The following is a 26,173-nucleotide window of genomic DNA, read 5'->3' as shown; positions in this document are numbered from 1 at the left end:
AAATTTCTGTCTTACTGCCTTATTGTCAAAGTTTGTACTTTCTGTATGATGGTACATATGGTATGTTATAAAGGAGATGTGCCATTAAGCAACTCTTTTCAGCTGGAGAAGAAAGAGGCGATGTGATGTTAATGTACAGTTATACATATCCAATATTTATAGTTTGAGTGGTGGAACTGTAGATTATAAGTGCACTTTCTGCCATCTTAACCTATGGCTCATCACAGAGTGACTTACTCTGGATGTGTTATATTGCAAGAAACATGAGCCTGTCATTATCTCATGTCATCACACCCCATGCATAAAGTAGTGTAAAGTGGAAAAACATGAAAAAAGCCAGCTTAATCCAATAGTTCTTTAAAAATTAAAAACATGTAAAAATTCTCAAGATATGAACACATTAATCTGAATGGATGGCGACTGATGCATGCATTCAGCAGCAAACTGATGACCGAGTTATGGTTACAGAAACCATGAATCTCGGTTTTTATCAAGTCGTTTACTCAGTTTATTTTTACTGGGAAACAGTTGTACAGATAAAATTCACATTTGCAATCAGGCAACAACCTAGTCTTCTGCTTAAAAGTATATTCATCCTTTTTAAAATGTCAGGGTTTGTGTTTTAAAGAAAAAATACTGATGGATAGTTTCAACACCACTGCCAAAAATAATGTGATATCCATGTTGTGCAATTCAACAGAAAAACAATCAAATCTGGTTGCATAAATGTGCACAACCCAAATCAAACTTGAATAAAAATAAGTTCAGATCTTTGTCTGCTGGGGGAGTGAATAGTTTGGGACCCATTTCTGGGAATTTTAAAATTTCAGTGCTCTTCTCCTGACTGATACCTTTAATATCCTTTTGTTCTTTAGAAAACTCTCTCCAAACTTTAGATTTAGGCAAAAGATGAAAATTGGCAACTCTCAAGAAAATAATATTATGGTATCTGAACTTGAACGTCTTATAAACTGTTGCTAGAAAATTTGCCTAAACTCACCAAATTACTAAGAAGGAATGTGAATACAACTAATGCCGTTGATGCACAGAAACATACCAATGATAATATTGAAAATAATTCCCCACCACCTATGGATTGGACATTTTTACAACTATAGTTAATCTAGTAATTTCACAAATAAAAATGCACATCTGCTGTATTTTATATATTCGAATGAACAAACTATTCCATGTATAATCTTTTGGGCAGGGATTAAACAAATAGATTGTTAATATAAGTTTTAATCAGTTTAGACAGGGTTTACTTCCATTTCATTGGACAATCTATAATGGACTAGATATGCTACAGGAACATTATAGCATAATTTACACCACTGGTTTATTTTCAGAGGTAAATTGTTTAAACGCCATATTTTTGGCATCCTTTATGCTTTTCCTCAACCATTCTTTTCAAGGATCATCAGTAGTTGATTATTTCTAGAGATATTGGCTTCAGCAGCTCTGGAACATTTCTTGTTGTTGGGGGAAAACAAAACACATGAGGGAAAAAAGGCCAAACCTCAGTAAGCATGTTAAGCGCAGCCCATCATTGTATTGACTGACCAAGTAAAGCTGGGTACATACTTCTTAGAATGGATCTTCTTATTGATTAAAGCCAGAAAATTCCTTGTAACCATGTGTGGAAATATATTAACGAGACAGGCAGCTGAAGCAGAAATGTTTCTCAAGTCTGCTGTATTTTCAACAATTCTTCACTGTTTTGTTGCATTAAGTGGAAAGCTGTTCTAGTCATAATGTGTCCTGAATGTTTTCACATTCTGTCATATTACAATCATATTTAACATGAGACTGATAAAGAAAGTGAAGGACAAAGATGCAGATGTAAAGATAGTTTATTTAATTTCTTAAAAATAGGAATTTTTAATGCACCCAGAGTGCAGACAGCTGGAGGAAACACTTTTAATCAAGGAACAAATGATCAGCTTTCAAAGCTTTTTGTTGTTGGACATTACACTTCTATTGTAATGCATAAACCAAAAGGACAAAGCTAAAAAAAAGCATGTGCTTGAAAAAAAAAAAACCCTGTAATTTTGGCTTCAAAACAGCGGTTGCAAAAATTATTGTCCTGGGATCGAGTTCAAATGTTTCTTTATGTCAGAATTTTATCACGGCACTCCAAAATGACAGAAATTTAATTGGTGCCAGTAAAACAAAGCCAAGGCTGCCATAAATCTTTTTAGCTGCTGAGGGCCAAGTTGAAGTCCTGATTCCATTGACTGAGCAACTGTCCTTCCCTCTGGGTTTTTTTCCCCCCTCTCGCCTTTGTTTGTCATCTGCTTGCGGAGTGCTCTGTGACACCATTTGTCTCTATAACAAGTCGCGGCGAGCAATGTGTTCAGTGGGCCCACCTGCAGGAGCCCCTGCACTGGTTGATGCTCACCATGGGCCTCCCAGGACTACCCACAGAGGAGGAGGCAATAAAGACCTGGGGAAGGAGTCATAAATCTCCATAAACTTCAGCCAGCCACTCTCCCCCACTTTCGCTGGCCACTCAGATAAAGCCCCTCCTCCTATGCGTCCCCCAGATGGACTCCAGAGGAAGCAAGGCGAGGTCTTGATTGTTTGCAACTGAACAGCCTCTGCTGAAAATCTGTCAGCAGTGACCGCTTCTGATGGCGCAACTTTGCGAGAATTATCAATAAGTAAGGTTTCGGTTTGAAGACAAATCTGATCTGAAGAGAAGTTGCTTAAATACTCTGCAGAGCATCCAGGTGTCATCCAGTCATCTGCCACATTTCAGAAAGAGAAAACGTTGAAACTAGCTGCGGATACTTGGCAGTCTCATGCTAATTTCATGATAATTCAAAAAACTGGAGTTATGAATTATTCACTTTCCTTCCTAATGCTGGAGAATATTTTCTCTGAGCGGTGTATAAAACCTGGATGTTTTTCGCTGCTCTAAATGTGTAGAAAGAAGTCATCTGGTGATGAGTTTCAGGGGAAGAGGATCTGATCTCACTAATCAGGACGCGAGGCGGAAAGCATCCCTCTTAAGGAGGAAATGCCTGCTTCCTTTGTATCTTACTCCTAAGGACAAAGTCCTCTGCAGAAGCTGCTGATGAATGGCTTCATAGCTGCCACCTACAGACTTACACATGTATGTGTTAATGTGTCACCCTGGTTTATGGCACATCCCTTGAATGTAGCACAGAACAGTAAACCATAGATTCATTATTAGTGAAGAAAAATGAAGAAAAACAGCTGGTAAGTGCATTGCACAACTTACATCAACAGAAAAGTGTAAAAGTCAAAGTGATAGGGCTTTGACTCTCTACTTCTGAGGTAAAGTGAAGTGATCCAGGTGAATTTAATGGAAATCTTACAGATAGAGTCTGAACAATTGTGAACATCTCTGCTAAATGGATTGAGCTCTGAAATGTGAAAGCAGCAAAGTCCAAGTCAATTCTTAAGTCTTTGGGGTGGATGTCCGAGTCACAGCGGCTGAAAGTCCACTCAGAAAAATTGATGTCACAACTGCGAGATCACATAAAAGCCAGAGTACTCATGAACAAAGACCTTCTGTCTTGAAGTATTTGTTTGTCATAATTTTCCTCACCGTTATTTTAGAAAAGAGGGAGAATCTTTACAACGTGGGAACATCATTCTAACTGAAGTACGGGGGTGGCAGCATCAGGCTGTGTGGGTGTTTTGCTGAGGGAGGGACTTGTGGACGTTTCAAAAACTGATAAGGAAACAAAATCCTCTGAAGATACTGAAGGAACAGCTCAAGAAATCAGCCTGTAAGCTAAACCTTGGACACCATTTAGTGGTCATGAAGCCCTCATCTCATATCAATGAGAAAAAAAAAAATTTGAAAAATTTGCATGAGTTAAGCAGCCTAACCCATACTAAAAACCTGAGTAAGTAAAATTTGTTCTGTCCAGAGTAATGGACCAAAGTTCTAGTGAACTATTGTGAGAGGTTTGTGGAAAGAAACATAAAATTGAACCAAATTGTGCAGTTTAAACAAACACTAAAAAAATGTTTGTAACCATGTGTGGTTTTAAAATTTCAGATTTTAAAAATATGTAAAAAAAAAATAAAATTGCTCTCAATTCTACATGGAGCAAATAGAAAGAATTATGTTAAGCTTACTCAAGTAAAACAAGTACAGTTTAATCAGAGTTAATACTAGTGAAAAAAGTTTTGCCTTTTTCTAAAGTGAATGTGGCTCTAATTTCTCTGTAAGAAGCAAACCATCTTTTAAAGGTTGACCAAACTCCAAATTTCTTTTTTTTAGGTTTGGCAATTTTGACCTTGATATTTTATGGTTTCATTTAATAAGTCAGCTTAAATACACAGACAAACTATATTCTTTTAAAGATATTGACAAAGGAAAGTGAGTTACCAGTAAGTGCAGGTTTTATGTTGTTCAAATAACCTGTTTTCTGAGTTGTGTGGGAGATCCCTCAGCAGATGCTGCTGACAGAGACGTGAAAGGTGTCGACCTGATCTACAAATTGTCTCTCATCTCTCTCCTCTACACACACACGAGCCTCTAATCCGGCTCAACTCGCCCACCAAGTTCTGTCAGGAACAACAAAAAGGCTGTTTGCTGAGGTGTGTATCCAAAACTTGAAAGTTCAACCTTTCATTGACCTGGAGACGCACCGTTTCTTTGCACCAGTGAAAAGCCCCATGTGGAGGTGGCAGCACGACTCATTCGATCCTTTACACCTCACTGTACTGCTCCCCCCCACCAGCCCAACCCCCCGGCATCCCTTTTTCTCCTTTTTGCTGCCGTGAGATCACCTTACCGTGTCACCAGATTTCCCAAAGTCAAAGTGAGGACATGCTGCTCACCTTTTGACTTATTTACCTCTTGAACTGGGGAAAAGAATTCTCCCGAAAAGCAACTAAGACTGCCAGCTGTCATTCTCACCTCCCACTTATTAAAGACTGAAACCACGTGCGGGGAGACAGTGTGCAGTTTAAAGAAAAAAAAAAAAAAAAAAGGAAAAGGGCAACCGCAGAGGAAAACCTGATAAGCATCAAGCTGTACTTGTAAAGCAGCTCATCTAACATTAATGGTGGAGTAATTGGTTTGTAACTGTAACACTTACTCGGCCATCAATAATGACCAGAGAAGAGAGTGTAGTGTTACTGGCTGAGGATAAGGGGCTATTGTGCCTGAGCCGAAGCCACAGGATCAGCTGAATGGGCCTACAGTTATGTTGGACAAATATTTATATAGTGTCATGTTACTGGAACAGTCTAACTAGAGGGGACAATAATAGGTAAGGTGATTGAAAAGTCAGTTACACATGTACCACAGTTTTACTTTATCTAAGGATCTACTTTTGCATCCTCCGCTGATCAAAGCTATGGACTCCAAACACCTGGAGAGGATTTATTTTTGGAGGCAATGATTGAAATTAGTTCTATGGGCCAACAGTTTGTTAAAAATTTGATCCCACAGAGGTTGAATAGCACACATTATGTGTTGATTTCTCAATAAGCTCCCAAACTTCCTCAAGGCAAGTTTATTTATAAGGATGGTGGCAGTAAATAAAGTCAGTTAAGTAAACAATTTATTTTCTAGCGTGAAGTGGCACAAATATAGAAGAATGACTCAGTAGCTATGTCATAGAATAAAATAATCAGCATGTCTTCCACATTGTGATAATCAATCTACAGGAAAAACAAATACACTTAGTAGATAAATTGTTCTCATATAAAAGGAGAAAAAACAATGAATAATAAAAAAAACAAAAAAAAAAACATCTGAGATACCGTAATAAAAATGTTAGAGTGTTTAAACCAGAGTTTTGGCATAAATCTGAAATAGAATCTGTGGGGGGAGCCAAAGATCGAATGGAAGGCTTTTCAATTTCAAATATTTCAAGTTTCTTGCAAAATTTTTAATCTCCAGCATAGCAAATCTGCAAAAAGTGCTCCACCAATTATAAGAAGGGTTCCTTCAATGAGCAAAAAACTTTCAGTCACAGAAATGGTTATGAATATTAAAGAGCATAAATTATTTGTTTTTTAAGAGATTAATAAAAAACAAAACAGGGTATCAGTATTGAAAATATATTATTTTCTCCTCTGTTTCATTAGAAATATAAAACTATCCTAAACTCTGTTGTATAAAGAGCAGCGTTATCAATATGGTTAATGTTAGTTGACCAATGTGCCAGCCTGCAGTGACAATCTATATGAAACCTACAGACTGAAGTTTTAAGACTGTTAACCTCATAAGAGTGATGGGTGGTGCTTCTTTCCTTCCCACTGAATAACTAATCATCTTTTTCATGACCAGAACATTCCTAAAAAAACTGATTTCTTGTGCATTTAAGTCAGTTTTATTACTCTGGTAATTAACTGAATTGGCGTTTATATCTTGTTATGATTTCTGCACCTGTAAGCTAGAAATAAATAGAGCACTTTTCTAAGGACATTGTAATGTGACAGTAATCAAATGTGCATCCAGGAATATTTATAAGAAATTGTATTAATGCGTCACCAAACTACTAAAGCTTTAGTTTGAGAATAAAAAAAAACACACAAAAAAAAACAAAACAGTGTTCATACTTATGCAAGGCACTGTATGCATACCGTCCTCACAAAGCTGCAGCTTAGCATCAAATAAATCAGGATGTCCAAAAGCCTGAGAAAGTGTCCAACTTTCTTTCCTCCTTTGATGAAATGCAAGAAGTATATATTTCTCCTTAAAAGAATGTGGGAAGGCGAATACGGCACCTCGGTTTATTGAGGTTAGATTGAGTTGCCCAAACAATTCTGTTAACATCCCTTGAGAGCCACAGCTGTCGAGGACCTCTCTTTGAACTCACAGCAGGAGATCTACGGCACCCCCTGGCCTTAAGCTGTCCTTTCTCTATCTCGACTTTGCATTTTGTAACTGTAGCTGGACGTAGACTTTTAAGAGGGCTCAAACCTCCCGGGGCAGCTGCTCGGCTGGTAAATGGATCCACATCGGGCAGATCACCTGAGAACACCAGGGGTAGACCTCTGGAGAGCTGCTCATGTGTCCCACTGCCCGCTCCGTTTGCAAGAGATTGTAAAGAAAAATACAGTGAGGATCCATGAGACTGAGCAGAAGGAGAAACGTAACAAGACCTCCAACTTTAAACCCGGCTCATTCAAATGATGATCGCAGACTGATTTGTGCGGCAGGAGTGATCTCACAGCACATTCTTTGGTAGGTGAAATAGTGATGAAGGCTAGCAGGATATGCAAAGAATATTACAACTTCTGCACCAAACAGTGTACATAAACTATTCATACAGGCACTGTAGCACATAAAAATACTGCATCTGGTTTGATGGAAAAATATGATGAAATAAAGCAATGTATATGCTTTTTATTACTTGGTTTTCAGTGGTCCTGCTCCTTTCTCAACTGAAACAGAAAAGTAGCCTATGCATTTATAAATTACTTTATTCATATAGTGGAAAATAGCATTGGTGTTACTGTGGACAACACTCTTTTCAAAAGAACAAATAATTTGGCACCTAATAATCATCAAAGTATATTTGATGATTATGCAACTGAATTTTTAAAAATAATACCCGCAAGATGAAATTATTGAGTTGTAAGATAGTGAAGAGGTAAAACATTCAGCAATGCTGGGCTTAAATCAAAACCTAGTCAGCCGGACTAATCTACAGTCTGACTATACACAATTAATCATGGCTATATTTGAAAACAGTGACCTTGCCTGTCAGTTGGTTAGAAATGACAACCGGTGAATGAAGGACGAAATCTAATCTGTAACCGTTCCCATAAAAATACCAAAAGACAAAAAAGACAAAGGCAATAAATAAGCTATTAAGCACCTTCTCTTATCAAGTGGATTCACAAGGTTTATCACCTGTCCTTCACTTCACTATGCTGCCAGTACCACTATTTATTTCATTCAGTTTCGAGTGGTATCTTTATTATTGGCCAGGTTGCTGTGACTGTTGATACTCTTAGTAGGATCCGTGGCAATTCACCTTATAACCAAGTCATTCTCAGTAAATTGTTGGCCTGGATATAGCACATATTTTTTCTCAACATTCTTTCCAGATCCCAAAGGTGCATGCATGTTAGGTTAAGTAGGCTTTCTGAATTAATCATAGCTAAAAGTGTAAGCGTGTTCTCTGTCTACCTGTGTTACCCTTGTGGTACAGTCCAGTGACACCAAGGAACCAGGAACAAATGGACAACATTATGGAGCTTTGTCTCTCCAAAGTGCCCAAGTTGTTCAACAGGGCAGAAAAATGTTAGTCTTTGAATCATCTTCGGTGTCAAATGCTGAAGTGGTTAGGATTTCAATTACAGTAAGTAAGTAAATTATGAATGCAGTGTTTTTAAATAGTTACCAAGTTCAGAAAGTCATATCTGAATGCAGTACATGAGCTTAAACCTTGAATGTGGACAAGAGATCAATTCAAGTGTGTTTAGCTTTTTCCAGACAATGCTTCAGATTAGGATAGATATTTGATAAAAAAACAAAACATGTTTTGCACCAAAGAGGCTGCTTTATAAATGATGCACTGCAGCTAGTTACTGGCAAGATATTGTGATAAATAATTTTTTTTCCCAGTCATCATTGATGACCAGCTTGAATCAAAATGCATTCACAAAAGTCAGACACATTCAGTCTCCTCTCAGCAGTGTTTGTCATAGTTTCCCAGAAACCCAGGGCTCCTAGTGTTTCTGAAAATCCATTAAAGCTGTTGACAGAGGTAAAGACCTGGCAATTTTCACTTAAGCTCTTTACGGAGAGCAAAAACAGGAACAACACAATTATCAGACAGTCACAATTTATTTACTGAAGCTGCAGGTAAGAATAAAATAGAAGGAAAAACTTTTCTTTCCATCTGCCTAGTTTAAATATATATATATATATATATATATATATATATATATATATAAAAAAAAAAAAAATTTCCTTCTCACCCACCGCGGGTGGTGATTCTTCTTCCTCTCTTAGCTCGGGTCCTCTACCAGAGGCCTGGGAGCTTGAGGGTTCTGCGCAGTATCTTGGCTGTGCCTAGGACTGCACATTTCTGGACTGAGATGTCTGATGTTGTTCCTGGGATCTGTTGTAGCCACTGTTCCAGATTGGGGGTGACTGCCCCGAGGGTCCCGATGACCACAGGCACCACTGTGGTCTTCACCTTCCAGGCCCTCTCCAGTTCCTCCCTTAGGCCCTGGTATTTCTCTAGTTTCTCATGCTCCTTTTTCCTGATGTTGCAGTCACTTGGTATTGCCACATCCACCACAACGGCTTTCCTCTGTTGTTTATCCACCACGACTATGTCTGGTTGGTTCGCCCTCACCATTTTGTCTGTCTGGATCTGGAAGTCCCACAGGATCTTAGCTCGGTCATTCTCCACTACCTTCGGGGGTGTTTCCCACTTTGATCTTGGGGGTTCCAGTCCATATTCTGCACAGATGTTTCTGTATATATATATATATATATATATATATATATATATATATATTTTCTGTTACATAAAACATCCGTTGGGTATTAGAAACTAAGTATCAATATTTTTCAGAATGTTTGATACAACTTCATGCTTGTACTTCCACATAAAGGAAGTCATCAAAGATCAGAAATATTTTTGGCTGATTAAGGTTACGCTCGAACATTAACAATACTACCAACTCAGCTCCTCAGGGACTTTGAAGGAGAGTTTTTCTTCATTTTAATTCACGATGTCAATATTTTGCATAAACACTTATTCTAATATTTATGTTTCTCCTGGGTGCTCGCGTCCTTGCGGACTAACAGTCTGCATGCTGGAGCATTCATGCACTTTGAGTGATGCAGTCATTCATCAACGTGACCCCGGGCCCTTACAGATGGAAGGCGAAGCAGGCTGCAGTCCGACTACGCTCAGGTCCACTCAGTGGGCTGTCAAAGCTTATCATCTTCATACACTTCAGCAATCAATACCTCACAGCATCCTGACAGAGTGAGTTAGTGCAACACACCCCTCTCTCTCTCAAGCCGTAACTGGAAAATCCACACAAAAAATGAGTAAAAAAAAAAATTAAAAAAAGCATACTTATATCAATTTCCACCTCCTCTGTTTAGATAATGTTTGAAACAATATATTAAAGGGCTGACTTTGGGGTAATGAAGATATTTCTCAAACTTCAATTGTCTGGAACTCTGAATTCCCTAAATCCACACAAGTGGAAAATGTATTTTCTCTCCCGTGTTGAAAATGCAAGTAGGAATATTTTGCAAATGGAGCAAGTTCTTGCAGCAACGCTTGCTCAAAGGCTGATTTATAACCTGGAACATAACTGCCTAAGGCTTTCCAAGAAAGTTTAGAAATAAAGCTCAACTTGTGAAACATTACCACAGTGTAAACAATAATCCTGTCTTCTCCACACAATTTATCCTCCCTTCACACTGGCAGAAGACAGCACTACAATAGTAAAAGTCAGTATGTGTCCAACCCAGAGTTCAGTGGACTCTCCATTATCTATGATGACTTGTAAGAATTGGGACATGTATAAAACTTCAATAGGGAGTCTGGGGAGTGATTGTAATATTTGGGTGGTATGGGGCATGGAGGATTGTGGCATCAGTGGCTGGATGTACATGCATTTTGTAACCTCAATTATACAGTACTAGTAAATTATTGTAATGCTTGGGGGGGAAAAAGCCTCATGACCTTATACTGAGTAGAAGCAGAAGGAGAAGGGCCAAAACTCAAGTTTCATGCATTATGGTTTTTTGGGGAAAAAAAGTCCTGACAAACTCTTTAGGAATAAAGAGGAGAGGGGAAGAGAATACACCAACGCCTGACTAACAATATATTTTGTTGCATAAATTTATTTTACTTGCAGTGCAGCCTTAAATATCTTCAGTCTTATGAATCTTAGTTCAACTGGTTCATAAATTTCATTAAAATCTTTAAATTCTGATTAAGAAAATGACAATCACCTCCACAATTCTGAGGTCGAGTGTTTGGGAGTCAGTCTCTGCCTCAACCTGGAGCTCACATCTTTTTGCGACTTTCACAAGAGTTCTCATTTTCAGCTTTGGATCATGATAGACTCAGATCCTACATACATGAGGCTGCTAAGAGATTTCTCCATAGGTTGGCTGACTTTAGCTCAATATATAGTGGAAGGAGCTCAATCATTTGGAGAAAAGCCATTGAAAAAGGCAATGGAGTTGGTTGCTGAATGCAGTCAGGTTGTGCTCTTGCTTTTGGGAGTTTTTCCAGAGGCTACTGAAGGGACCAGGTGCGCCATTTTGCTTTGGCTGGTGAGTGCTTGCATGGTTCAAGCATTTTGATATGCACATACATTGGTCTCACAGCAAAACACACCTTAGATCACTTAACAGCAGTGGCCACAATGAACACACACACACCCTCTCTTGCTCGCCAGTGCATGCCTTCCCACACACCCCCTTTCATATACAGACATTCTACACACTTTGTATCATTATTGGCTGAACACTGAAGATGGTTTTTATTTATCACAATCTAATCACATTTCAGCAGATTGTGAAGTTTGTAAGATTTGAAACCAATAACAAAGGACCAGAAGTCGTCATTGTTGTTCTTGATATGACAATAACTAAAAGCTGTCAAAAATCCTTTTACTTCTTACAGTTTATAGCTTTCAGAGATGGACATGTCCATGTTGTTTTAAAAAAAAATCTTTTTAAAGAGCCAAAAAAAGTCAAACAAAGACCAGTCAGGATTTTTGTTTGAAAGATTTTTGAGCTGATGGAACAATTCTGCCTCAAATAAGCTCTCCAAGTACCATCAAACCCATCATTTTAATACGTGAGGTATCAACTTCTCAGCAGGGTCCATCGGGGCAGAGCTGAACCCTTTCCACTGTGTTCGCTCTTTCACCAAAGTTTGAGTTTCATGTTGAGTAAATTAGTATTAGTGAAGTAGAACTTTGGCTGATCAATGGCTTCAGCTTTCTGATTAGATAATGGCTCACAGGTCTGGAGAACACACTTTTTAAACCAAGTGACATTAATATTATTGCTTCAAGAGAAACAGAAATCCAAGCAGAAGTGATAATTTGTTAAAAAAAAATAGATAAAGGAAAGAACTTAGCTGTTCTATTGGCATGTATATGAACATTATAGAACAAACTGGCCTCTGACCTACAACACATTTATTCGAGGACTTCATATATATGTGTATATATATATATATATAGGAATTTAAAGTAGTCGTGTTATTTTTCGTTCAGTCTAGCCTGCCATTAAACCCACTATAGCCATTGCAACATGCATGGAGTGGCTGCATGCCAGGCCTTTCCAACACACAAATGCCAACAGTGAGACAGACAGACAACTTCCAAATAGATGCAGACAATCATGATTTCAAAATCAATAATCTTCAGTCCCACTTGACAAAAAGAAAAAACTAAAAAAAAACTCTAGAGCCTCTGTGAAAATAATAGCTCTTCATTCTGCCAAGTTTTAGGCCACAGTGTTGTGAAGTGCCTTCTTTCAGCTGTTGTTTTGCTTTAGATGTTGAAATAAAAACAGTTGGTTTAAGAGTTTCCATATGTGCTCAAAACTTCAATCCTGCAGAGATCTGAGCATTTTACAGGGTTACAGCAGAGGCTCTGGATTAAAAATCTTATCTGAAGTTTTTTTTTTTTTTAAAGTCCGTTGTGATAACGGGACTTGTACACTAAAATAGATCAGAATAATCTTATGGTTACACTTTCCATTTGACCTTTCACCCAATGTAACTGTTCTGCAGGTCACGTAAACATTTCCTCACCATACTTTTAGTCAAATTTCAATCAGTGAAAGAGATCTCCAAAACATGAAGGCTACTAAAATAAAGTGTTTACTAGCATGTCATGAAAGTCATAAGGCTGTCAATACAGCCGCAGGTACTTTAGTCAGAGGCATCTTCAGATTGTTGCAAGACTAACAACTGCTAGAGACTCATCCTGCCTACAGCATGACCATCCACACAGACTCTATGCAGATACTTGAATATGATTTATGACTAAATTAAATTTCCCATTTGGATTAATAGAGTATTTTTGAGTTGAATCAAGTCGGTCTTTTATTCTGTTGAGTGATGTTTGAAATGTTGAATGCAAAAAACAGTCCCAGTCATAACATTATAATTTTGTTGATACTTTTGGCCTCTCCTGGGCTAAAGAGGAGAGCCGAGTCTGGAGATATTTGGTAGAGCCAAACCTCAGAACCCATAAAGGCTTGTTAAATGAATGCACCGTCAGTTACACTGTCTTAAGTTACGACCAGATTTGAGTTTTTTTTACTTTTTTCCCCTCAACATCCGATTCCAAGTGAAAAATTCTATGCCACAAAAAACTAAGAAAAGTAGAAAACACAATTCTGCATGCCAATTTGGAGTTACCCAATGCAGAGAACCACGCTGAGAAAATGGGACAATTTCTTTTTCTTCAGAGGAGAAATGCAAGTCATATCTGTGTAAGCATAGGCACAAATACCAACTCTACAGTTCTACGCCTGGCAAATGGAAAGCTAAAACCAGATGGATCTGAAGATAGTTTTAAGACTTTATGTGTATTTTCCATTTATTCTCAGAATACCACATAGATTACAATCCATTTTAAGATGAAAACACTTTGATTCTTCCGAGACCAATTACCTCTTGATAAATTGTCATTTTCACGATTGTCCAGTGAATGTTCCTCTTTTAGTTTATAATAGAAGTTGCTTTGTACTTTTGTTTGTTTGCATTTCCCTTTTTATTTAAATAAACAGAATATTTTTAGCACAAGGATTAAAATGCATTCTTGATTATAATGAACAATTTTAGGCAAATTTTTGCTTTAGTCACTGCAGAAGTCTTTTCTCCTTGTCTATGTAATACAAACAGTAGGAAGAATTTATCATTCAGTTAAGAAAATGATACCAGTTGATTTTAATGGATTATGAGACTAATTGGTTTATAAACTTTGCATGTCTCAGCTTTTCATATATCCCCCAATTCCATTAATTTCATATTGCGCCGATTCACAACATGTCGTCTTACCTCGATTGAAATAAAAGACGTGAATTCAAAATAATCATAAAGACAGAACCCCATGCAACAGAACTGATTGAACAGACCCCATAGATGTCCAAGAAAAAAACAAAACCTCCAGTGAAATGCCACCCATCATAATACAAAGCAGTTCTTTGACTTACCTGCGCTAACATCTAGACAGAAAGGGTCCATAGTGAGCAGGCCGACAGATTCACAGATTTATCTCCTTCCTTGTCAGGTGCAAACTTCAAATCCAGCGAAGGTTTTCTCAGACTGCCGTCTGACCAAACTACTTTCCTCCCTCTCTGTCCAACTCTTTTCAAAAGAATGGACAGTCCCCTGCTGAATATCAATCTGTTGAGAGGTCTCCATTCTCCACATTAGGAAATCCTGGCTTTCTTCAGTTATAGGGCAGTTGAAAGAAAGCAGTTTAAGCTGAACTTTCTCATGCATGCGGGCACAGAGGACAATACTACCACAGCTACAGTTTTTGATTTTCAGTTGTTTTGACTATTCTGAAGGCTTCAACACCACTTTGTCTCGATTTTGGATTTGGCAGGGTACGTCGCTCAAGAACACAATCATAAATATTATCAGAACATGCAGATGGAGCTGTCCAAATAAATGTTATCAGGGAATAAATTGCCATTTTACACAACATTTTCTCACTAAAGAGCCAAAAAAATATCCACAGCCTCCTCCAGTTTTCAGCAACACAACAACCATACATTCATTTTGTGCTCATCTCTTTAGTGATGTGTAGTTTTAGTTTCACCGCCACAAAATGATTTGCAAGTAGAACATAAATTTGAGTTTCAATCTCATCTGACCAGAACACTTCATCCCACATTTTCTGTGTCTCCTGCATGACTTGGTGCAGTCTGAACACCAATGCCCCAGCCTGTCAGTTTAGTCTTTATAAATGTGAAGTTATGCTACACTTTCTCCAATTTCAAAATTAACTAAAACAATACTCTGTGACATGCTGAAATGTTGGGCTATTTAGAACAGTCTACTTGGTCATAATGATGCTTTTTGCTAATGTTTATTTTTACATCAAACTTCTAAAGACGTAACCAGATTATATTACACAGGTGAACTCAAGCTACTCTTTAGGAAACGTCTGCAGTGCGTTGAACTTACTTTTATTTAATGATATCAAGGGAAAGTGACTGGAATACATAATATGGCACTTTTCAGGTTTTTGTAAGTAATAAATGTTAGGATTTGAATTCTGCACTACTTTCAGGTGGTTTATTTCTTCAAATTCCAATAAAACACATTCATTTCTGATGCTAAATTGATAAACAGGTACAAATAGTTTTACAATGCACTGTAACTTTATATCTTTAAACTGTACATGGAATAAATGCATAACATGTATGAATAAAGCAGCCATGCCACTCCCTCAAGAAAACTGTTACACAGTGAAAGGAGCATCGTTAGTCACATTTGCAGGCTTGTAAAGATCTATGGCATTCCATCAAGAATTGTCACATAAGGTCATATCCAGATGGGAGTGTTGTTTGACATCTGGACATGTCAAGGTTAGTAACTCCGCCTCTGGACTAAATCAAGAAAAGTCACACCATGTACAAGTACGTTGTTGAATACATTTTATTTCTAATAAATTTTCCATCTGACACCAGCCTTGGAGTTTTGTGGGGTTTGTGTAACATTGTTCATTTAACATGCCATAATGCAGCATACTGAAATGAGAAATGAAAAGATTTTTGGGAATAAAAAAGAAAACTTGAGTGAATCCAAGTTAGAATCAGCTTTATGAACCAAAACTGTGCACAGATAAGAAATTTGGTTTTGATTTCAAGCACTCACTACGTATAGAAAGCAGGCAACAATACTTAGAAATAAACTGACATGTCAAAGGAATAATATATTGATTTTTTATATACAAAAAAGAAAGGCAGGTTTTGGTTTTGCATATATTCTTGTCATTACAGTAATTATGACAAAGTTCAAATTAGAATGTAACAGAATTGGAAACAGCTCATTCAGAAGGCTACTGGTTAAACCTAATGAAACCTAAAATATTTTGAGTTTTGTGGCTGTAATGCTACAAATTTTAAAGGGTGTAAATATTTTTGTAAGTCTGCATACCTAGTGTCTGATCTCTTGATCAACACATGGCATCCTTTAATCATCTTACTTTATGAAAATTATTTAATCATTTCAGGCTCAGTAATGGTTTCCCTGGCAAGAAGACAGTCAGATGTTATATTTATATTTCACTATAATAAATAAAGAACCACGAATTAAAAGATTATATGTGTACTGAGTGAAACTTAAAGAAACTTCCTTTGAGTAATTTTTCCTTTTCATTAGAAAGAATCAAACTGAGCCTACTCATGTATAAAAGGAGGGGGAAAAAAAACATGATAAAGTAGTTTTTGAAATATACTGTTACTTCCAAGATGAAAACCAAGCTGTTTAATAACTTTAAACATTTTGAAATCTGTGTGCATAATCATTGTATATTTAATACCACATTTTAAACATCAACTAATACATTAAAATAGTAAAGAGGCTTTATTTTTCAAGCTCCATAATCCATTCCCCATTCTTAAGGCCAAGGTGAAAGCTCAAATATCTCAAGCTGCAGTCTTTAATGACTCAATTCATAACCACAAAGAATAATAATGATGCACTCTCTTACCCTCAATAGCTTAAAGTTTAGCATAGCGTATGAAGTGTCGAAACCTTTTCACGCTCACAACATCCACATCCTGACCTGCCGTTTGACCTGCAGGTCACAACCTCTTCACACCAGCTCTGGGTAAATCTTCCCAGTCAGGTTTCTCAGAATGAACTCAGTGAGGTAGAATAGCCTGCCTGTGGTTTCAGCAGCTGAGTCAGAGACTCAGGTGTGAGACACAAGTTTGACAAGATGAGGATGGCGGGAAACAAAAGCTGAGGTTGGTGGTTTTATGTTCTCATGTGGACGAGAAATTAATCCTGAGCAGGACTCTAAATGCCAGTCATTACAAAAAAAAAAAGTTAGGGTTAGAACAAGAGGTCTGCTCTGCTTTTAATTAAAATGTCTGGCCTTAAGGGATTCCCAACCACCGCTTGGAGCTCCACACCACATGTGCAGTCCAGGAGGGGTGGGAGTGGGGGGTAGTTGGGTTGCATTAGGCAAAGCTGGGGGAGACATTTGAGACTGTTTAAACAAATCAGTGAAGAATATCAGTCACCAAAGACCCTGTGGGAGATTCTATTGGCTTGTTCCCCTGCTGCCGAGGCATTTGTCTCTTGGGAGACTGTTTTTTTTATTTTTTATTTTTTTATTTTTTGCAAAAACTACAGAAGTTTCAAGATTTCAAATAAAAGCGTTTCTTTCAGCATGAAAACATTTTGCAGTCACAGCCGCTGCACATTTATGCTGAACTTCAGGGCAGTATGCCATCAGGTATTTGGGAGACCTCTGACATGCGTGAGAGTGGAGGGCTGAACAAAGCCGTTCAGCAGAGATGGTTGTGTGAAACCCAGATGGTCAGATGTCATAAACATGGCCGAGGTTTCTGGCTCACATAAAGGGCACAGTGCTGGTGTTTTATTTCATTAGAGCTTCGGGGCACGAATGCAACCCCCTTCAGACTCTTAGTGAGGCTTTATGAGGATAAATAGGAAGCCTGCTTCCACCTTGTTTGAAATATTTATTTAAGACGGGGTGTGCCTATGAGGAGTGGCTGCAACAATGTGCACCAGGGGAAGCGGGATGGGGAAAATCAGGTGGCACTGAGCTCCTTGAGAGCGCGATCGGTTCAAAACTTCAATCAAGCGGGCTGCAATGTGTAGCAACCACATCTGTTTTCACTCAAAACTATCAGGGGCTGGCACTGCAGGCAGCTTGAGCCTGTTACTAAAGGCTTTCAGGGGCCTGCTGAGGGACGGTCCAGACGCAGTGATTTATCCACTCTCTGCTGAGTGGATGAGGACAGAGTGTGACGGATATAGAGGTGGAATTCCAATCAGTCAGTCCTGCTGCAACACCTAGCCAGAAGGGATGATGAACTGAGCAGTTTTACTGCAATGAGGCGAAATTGTACTTCATGTCGAATTAGAGAAACAAGAAAACTGCACTGATTAATAATTAAATTGTTGAGACTTACAGGGTTGCTTAATTACAGTATGGATGTTGGAACCCCAGCATCCGATTTTTAAGCCTGTAAGTCCTGACTGTCAGCAGAGCATGTAGAAACATAACCTCAAAGTTAAATTTGAGATGTACCAAGCAACAGCTACAGAGTGTCTTCAAAAATATTACCAGCCTTTAAATTTTTGTGCATTTTATATATAGGATTGGTATGATTGGATGCAACTGCATAAAATGTACTTAAATTGTAAGCTAAGGAGAATGGAGCAAAAAATCCAAACAAGCAAACAAACACACACAAAAAAACAATGATTATCCATCAGCTTCCCAAAAAACACCAGACATTACAAACAGAAACTTGATCGTCCTATAGTATAGGCATTATTATCCTTCAAACTCACAATTATAGTTTACTTTGTGTAAAACAAAGAGTGTTTGTTTTTTTTAAACATAACATAAGTCCCTACACTGGCTCCCTGTAGCTCAAAGAACAGACTTTAAAATACTGTTATAAGTTTATAAATCACTGAATGGGTTATTGTATCAACCTTCCAGACCTCTCAGGTGATAAGGTTTAAGAGGTATACAAAGCACATTAAATGTTTGTAAATAACATACTGGATCACTTATGTTTCACCAAAAAAAGTGGAAGTGCAGATATTTTTATATCTGCCTTCCCCTATTCTAAAGTTGGGGTTTAAATGTTTGACAGTTTGCATCTCAAACTAGTGAGATACAGTGCTGTAAAACTGTGATCATGTTTTTTTAAATGTACTTTAGTATCTGAATGTATAAAATGCTGGAGAAGAAAAAAAAAAAAATACTGAAGTTTCCAAAAAGATCTGTCTAACTTGTGTGGCACCTCCAACCAAACTAAAATATCATCACATCATTTTAATTTCCTTTCTTCCTCAAGTTGGTGTTAAACTTAAACTTCAGCTAGTCTTCATTATGCCTAGATCTATACAACGATTGACTTACTACAATGTACGTGAGCTTTTTTTTTGCCAACAATCAATTAAACAGGTATGTCCAACTACTTAACCAAGCAGCACTAGCCAATAGTCTGTTTAAGCTTTTTTCTATGTGGAAAAAATTCTGTCATGGTTCATTCATCATGGTTTAGCAACTTGACAGAAATGAGTGAAAGTTGTGGAAACTCCTAACAGTTGAGTTCTGAGAATTCCACCAGACCTCCGTTTCCTTGTGTTGCTGCCACAGTCGGTTTTTAAATAATTTGGGAAGAGCCCTCTGGAAGCTGAATAATTCACCACAGCATGATGAGGTCGCTAGTCAGCTGGGTGTACCATTAGTAGACTCGGTCCTAGACAGCTCTATTGCCTGACAGATCCAACGGAGAGATGGGGTGCTGTAGAGATCTGTGTGCTTTGGTGGTGGTGGGGCAAGGAGTTCATCTTGTCCTCGCTCTGCCCACTTGAATTACATCAGCCACAAGGCCTCCGAAGAGAGGATGAGGAACCCCTTAGCCTCCATTCACCACACCCAACTATCATCCAGCTGTGGGGGATACTTTAAAGGACCTTGCTTGTGGACATTTAACAAAAAAGGACAAAGTGTAGGACACTACTTACTCAGTGTCTAATTTCTCCTCCATATCAAGGTATAAATGAAAAACCTTACATCTCTCCACCTGACTGCCATCATTGAGTAGTTTCTCTCTAGGACAGACTGGTGAAAGATGCTGCCCTGCATCATCACCTGTTTAGCTCATTTCAGCTCCCCGAGCAGAAGAAGAAATGGCATGAATGGAAAGAGAAGATCAAAAGCTGCTTGACTGTGACTAAAATCTACTTTCCTGTGAGGCATCAAAGCAAAATAGGATTTCCTGCTCAGAGGTATCGGCCTGCTCAGTGTTTCTCTCACATTCCAATTACCTGAGAACTGATAGCCATGGCACAAAAGGTGAAACCAGCATGGACCTATCAGAAAGTTGGCCTATCATTGAGTAGGAATTTCTTTTAAAAATGTACGACACATTCATTAATGCATATTTTCTCCATGGTCGGTCTATCAGTTCCATATTGACCTTGCCTGTATTCCCAAGGTCTTACTGTTCTACAGTGTAAAGATCCGTCAGCTCTTGGCTTGAGTGACAGAGTGCCCAGCCTTACCTTGTGCAGCCAGTGGGCCTAATTCATAACATCATCACCTTCACTTGGCCATGCCATGCCTCTTACAGGAGATGAATTTCTCCCTGTGAAGGACACCTCAGTAATGTACCTCATCTCAACCTCAAGATGGGACTCAATCATCTGTCCATTTTTGCCTGTTCTATATGATGCACACTGAGACACAGGGCAAAGAAGAAGAGGATGGAAGAAAAAGTGTTTCTTCACATGAAGAAAAAAAAAGAAGGTTCTTATGCCATACGAATTGTCAAAAAAAGAGAGACTTATTTGAAGTTTGTGCAATGTCATATCTTGCTATATCTTTGATTTCATGTGCATCTTTGAATGCACCTTTGTTTTCTATTCTGTACAGATTAGTATAAAGAGTGTGAAAGCTATTGTTTTCTTGTGTCAGGAGTTGGTGTGTTCTGTCCCCTTGTTAGGATAGTTACGGCAGTAGCCTTGGTCCACCTTGTGCACACCATTACCTAGGATTCCCTTAAAGGGCTCTAATTTCTAAAATCACTGCCTAGAAAACCTTACAGGATGTCAAGCTTCCTTTGAAAATGTTAGTTTCCATATTAATTTTGCAGAGACAAAAACCACGACAGGGCAGAGAAACAAAGTATTTTTCACCAGTGGCATGCACTCCGTATGCATGTCGAACAGACCAGGCACACAAAGCACTAGAAATCCTGCCAACCAATGACAATGTCAATCATCCCCCCTCCTGAGGGTAATATTACTTAATTAATATTCCACTAGACTATAATGTTTCTCACTTGCATTTAAAATACATAGTAACTTAAGATCTTACTGATTTGTTTTTATGCATTCAGTATATTATTGTTGGTTAGAGACAGATAAACCAGGGTTTTGCCATTCAACACCACATGACTCCCTCTGCTTAGGGTTAGGGTTAGGGTAAACCAGGTCGACCGACATCGAGTCTGAAACAATTTCTCCTAAAAATGACAAACCTAGAAACAAGCAAAACTCATTTTCCCTCTCTTGAGCTGGGGACATTTGCATTGTGTGAGGCGTGACTGCTGATGAGAAGTTAACATCTGCATCATTTAACATCAAAGGTTTGTTAATCTTTCATTTACCTCCAGGGAACACCATCAAGAGTACACCAAGCCCTAATGAACTTATAATGAGGAACAAATAGCTCTCTAAAGGTCTTGCTCCTACACTGCTTCCTGTGTCCACATACCCAGCTGAAAAAATATCCACTCACTTACTGGTTCGGTATATTGTGATTAGTCCGTCTGCTAAAACCTAACTACTTTATTATATTTGCTAAAATCAGACATAATGATTTGCTAGTAACAGTTTTGCCATCATAGACATGACGAACTACACGCTGTTGGGAAAGTTATTTCTAAAATCTCCCTACAATCAGCTGCTTTCCCAACACTGCAACATTGATTTTTAGCATATGGGGCAACAGACTTTCATAACATTTTGGACACTGACCAATTCTAGGCAGAGGGGAAAAAGATAGAATGATGGCAACATGGAAACAATGAGACAGTAGAAAAGATACCGAACAATGAGGTCAATCAAAATTTTCCACAATCTTCATATAGAACATTTCTATAAAAACAAAGAAAAAAAGATTTACAACCATCTAAGGACAATTTATCTCAAAGTGTTTGTTATTTACAGCCACATTCTAAATACAACAGGTCTATGGTCTTGTGTGAAAATAGAACAGTGTTGAAAAAGAAAAACACAAAAACAGGGTAAGAGCAGAGTGGGGGGGAGAAAGAACTACAAAACAGATTTTTTGCCCTACCATTGTTGCGACAGGGTCTACATGAGCACAAGTAAAATAATTTATTCCAGTGGAAGGTGATGTGTGGAATCAAAATTTAAGAGGAGGGCTAATTCACCAGGGTCCCAAATCCTTTCATACTGTGACTTTTTTTTTTTTTTTTATCTGGCAGGTTTAATATGAATGGTGGTGGCAGCCCACGTTTCTTTTTTTGTTCCTAACTTTCTGGTTCTGGACAAATCAATGTCCAGAACTGCTTTTTCCATGGTGAAGTGTTTCGACTTTTTGTCAGAATTCCAACTTCAGTGTGTGCTGTTGTGTTTCTGACATTGAACACTTAAAAATCAGACTTAACTTTCTGTAACAATAAGTCCTCATGCAGGGGAACTTTGTTTACTAAACCAATAATTATGTAAAAAGTAAATCTGTTGGATCCCATCTGATCCCTGTCCTTGACTACAAATAAGCGGTCTTTAGTTTTTATTTTTGAGAAAGGAAAAAGAAAACCCTGTCACAGGAAATTTAGTTCACTAAAAGTAGCCCAACTGCATCTTATTTACACATTCAATGTCATAAGCCAAAGTATTTAGATCTATTTAAATAGACTTCTGCTCTAGGACTGAAAGGCATTTTGGTGTGAAAACAAAAAGGTAAGACAGGGAAAAACTTGATATTTCTGACAGTAATATATGCAACAAATTTCCATAGATAGTTTAAAAGAAAACTTTTTAAACGGTTACAATAAAACTTAAAATTATACCAAGATCATAATTGGCACATGCATTCTTGAAAACATGATCGAAATTCAGAAAGTATTTTGAAAAACATTGTTTTGACATAGTAGCACATCTGCTTCCAAGAAAATCTAAACAAATTTCTCTACATGGTGCGGATGTGGTGGGTTGGTAAATGGAACATTTTGTCATGGTGTCATAATGTAATTGTGCTAACTTTAGTTTGATTTCCCAATGTAATGAGAAAACTTCTTATTTTCCCTTATCTGGCCCCATATTGTTAAGGGAAACCATTTGTGGGTTGAGTAGCAGAGTATCGGGGCTGCATTCATAAAAAAACGTGTCAATTCTCTGTGCCAGTGCAAAAGAGTGCATTCTACTCTTGGTTCTGTTTTTGGATTGGATGATTCAGGTTTGGAGAATCAAACAGGGGCCTCGCTGGTGTGTGAAATAACCGTCCACAGCCACTGGAGGCTGGCACCTCCTGGAGTTTTTGCCAAGAAGCATTGTAACAGCAAAGTCAAGAAAACAAGAACACACATTTCCTTTTTTCCTGGGTTACGTTTATATGTAATAGGATGTCTTGTAAAACTGATTTATTAAACAGAGCCTTTGGCTTGTATAATTTAAATGTAAGTTGCAAAACCTTAAGGAAAGCAGGAAAGAAGGAATAGATAGCCTGTCAGTTGTAAGCTGGTTTTATGCATCTGGGACTATGTAAATAATTTGTTTCTGCATGAAGGAAGTATACTTGGAAGTATCAGATTCACATTTATGCAAAGTTCTCTTCTTTAAGTCATGTCAAGTTTTAGTATTCCAGATTTTTTTCCTCCAATGTTCCTATCACTGTCTCCTATTTTTTCATTATGTTTAACATACACAACAATAATTGCATAGCTGCAAAAACTGAAACACTGTCTATTGCAGCTAAATAAATTAAGAAAAGCCTTGTATAGAGGGTTTTGCCTTAAGTCATTAAAGGAATCTTTGCATGGCTTTTTCCCAGCACTTGCCTCTTAAACCATTTTCCCCTTCTACTAAACAGCTTCACCTTTTACGTGTAGTAAAAAGATTAGGTGCTCATTGTCTTTAAAAAATGCAGCCAAGCCCATATCATAAGACATTTTTTTTAAATGCAGTCAGACTTGCAGCTCATAATTGTATTCATTTACGTATGCTGAAGTGTTAAATAGAAAATATGATATCCAAGAACAACAGCAAATGTTGCTCAAGGATGACTTTGTACGGCTGAACTCAGGCATAAACGCAAAACACAACATGTAATTAAGACAAGCCTAGTGATAGCAAAGTCTGAAAGTGGCGCAGCTTGAATTTAAGTTCATAATTGAATATTTATTTAGTGGTTTAGTCATTGAGGAGGAGGAAATAAGAACTACTGCCACAAAAGAAGATGAGTTTACTCTGCCTGCAATTCACCACAGGGGAAAGTACAAGCTTGTCACCAAACCAAAACATAAAAAAAAAATAAAAAATTCATTCCTAGAGGCAATAAGGTTTCTGCTCAAGATATGAACAGCACTGTTATTCAGCAAATTACTTCGTACTAGTGTACATTTTCTCCACTTATTCAATCTAAGCTTCACTTATGAGAGTTTAACGAAGTGCAATTTTGATGAAGGAATCCTCAAAATTTGGAAATATGGATTCATATTGCAGACTGCAGCTGCAACATGAATCTCCATCAGTCAGGTTTAGTAGAGAGAACAAGCTAGCAAGATGTATTGGCTAATTTTTATGTAGATCACAGATTTGATGCAGCTTTTGATTCATGATCTGTAAATGAAAGAAAAGAAACAAAAAATCTTACCTTATGAACTTTATGCTTACAAACAGCCACATTCCTCTCCTGGCCTGTCTTACTCTTGACTCTTCCACTGGTAGATGTGATGCTGGAGTGTTCACCTTCTGACTTGTTTCTAAGGTTATTTCAAGTATCTAGTTGTTTAGTAGTCAGATGGCCAAAAACATGCTGCTTACAAAGCAGAGATGACTTTTTTTTATGAGTAAGAAGTTATGTACCATAAAAATCTTTATCTACCAGAACCACACTACTGACTAATGAGATGATAACAGAGAGATGTTTTTACTGGGAGAATATAAATATTAGTATAATACTGGGAGGGTGATTACTGCACGGAACCAGGTGCATTGATTGCTAATGAACATCAGGTGTGGCATGATAGAAACCAGGTTAGCTGAAGTACTCTGATTATTTGAATTTAAAAGTCATTAAGACAACTGCAGAAATATTATTTTTTTTGTTAAAAAATAAAGAATCTTCTCAAAATTGTACCATGGATTATGGTACCATTTCTAAGTCTAAGCATTACTATAATGATGCTTAGACTTAGCAAAAGAAATGGTACCATAATCCATATTATTTTTTATGCCATTATGCCTTATTCCACAATGAGTTTGAATGAACATTCTTAGTATATGTATAAAACACATGGTGAATTCAGTTTTAATTTAAGAATACATATATTTTATTCGTGTATACAGATATATTAGCCCAAAAGCATTTGAGCTTCTATCCAGTTAAATAATAGCAACCAGTTTTAGACATGCTGAAGAAGTCGTTAACATTCTCTTTTTCCCACTTCCTCCAGTTTACAGTGACAGCTTCCCTCTTCTCATAACAAATGTTTGTTTTCCCAACAAATGTAGGCCAAATTGGTAGGGAAGTGTGCATCACCTCCCAGCCACACCAACCACCCTCACCCGCCTCCCCGCCTCTGGCAAATGGCCCCTGAAGAGCTGCACTTACAAGCCCTGGAATGAAATACATAAGGCATTATTCATATGAGACCCCAGGGTTCAGAGGCACTTTGGGAGGAGTATGGATAATTAACAAAGAAGTCAGGAAAACGTCTGATAGAATGATGGGAGTTCGCTAACCTCCCTGGAACGCTTGCAAGTTGATCAAAATGTTGCTGCCAGGCTTCTGGTGAATTCCTCCAACTTTTGACATGTGTCTCTAATTTAATGCAACTACTGTGTCTTCTGGGTTATATTTATGTGTAATTTCAAGTCTTCTTTCTGACTTGCAGCGTCCTTCACAGACAGTCACCAGGCGATGTCAGAGGGGTTCTGTACCTTTATGTCGCTGGCAGGTCCCTGAGGTCCAGTGATCAGAGTCTGCTGCTGATTCCCCATAGAGAGATGATAATAAGAGCAGCCAGAGTGTTCTGTTCGGTGGGCCCCAGACTCTGGAACTCTATTCCTCTGGATTTGAGATTGTTGGACTCTGAGGTCTCTTTCAAAAGTCCGACATAGTATAGGATAAGAAAACCATGCAAACATTGTTTATTGTTCTTCAGATGTCACCACCCTGGTGTCCAAAGAAGTCCAGGTTCCCAATAAATCTCTCAACAATGGCAGACAACTCC

General features: G+C 38.0%; 1 protein-coding gene across 1 annotated transcript in view; it reads right to left on the bottom strand.

Moving 5' to 3' along the window:
- The window catches only part of rxraa (retinoid X receptor, alpha a), a 173,296-nt gene extending 148,441 nt beyond the window's left edge, over positions 1-24,855 (bottom strand). The window contains exon 1 of the mRNA XM_044144202.1: positions 24,592-24,855. The gene's annotated coding sequence lies outside the window, so the exon portion shown is untranslated. The remainder of the gene's footprint in view (positions 1-24,591) is intronic.
- Between the last annotated feature and the right edge of the window lie 1,318 nt (positions 24,856-26,173).

Source organism: Gambusia affinis, linkage group LG17 (genome assembly GCF_019740435.1).
Source record: "Gambusia affinis linkage group LG17, SWU_Gaff_1.0, whole genome shotgun sequence".
Taxonomy (NCBI): domain Eukaryota; kingdom Metazoa; phylum Chordata; class Actinopteri; order Cyprinodontiformes; family Poeciliidae; genus Gambusia; species Gambusia affinis.
This window is presented reverse-complemented; position numbering and strand designations above follow the sequence as displayed.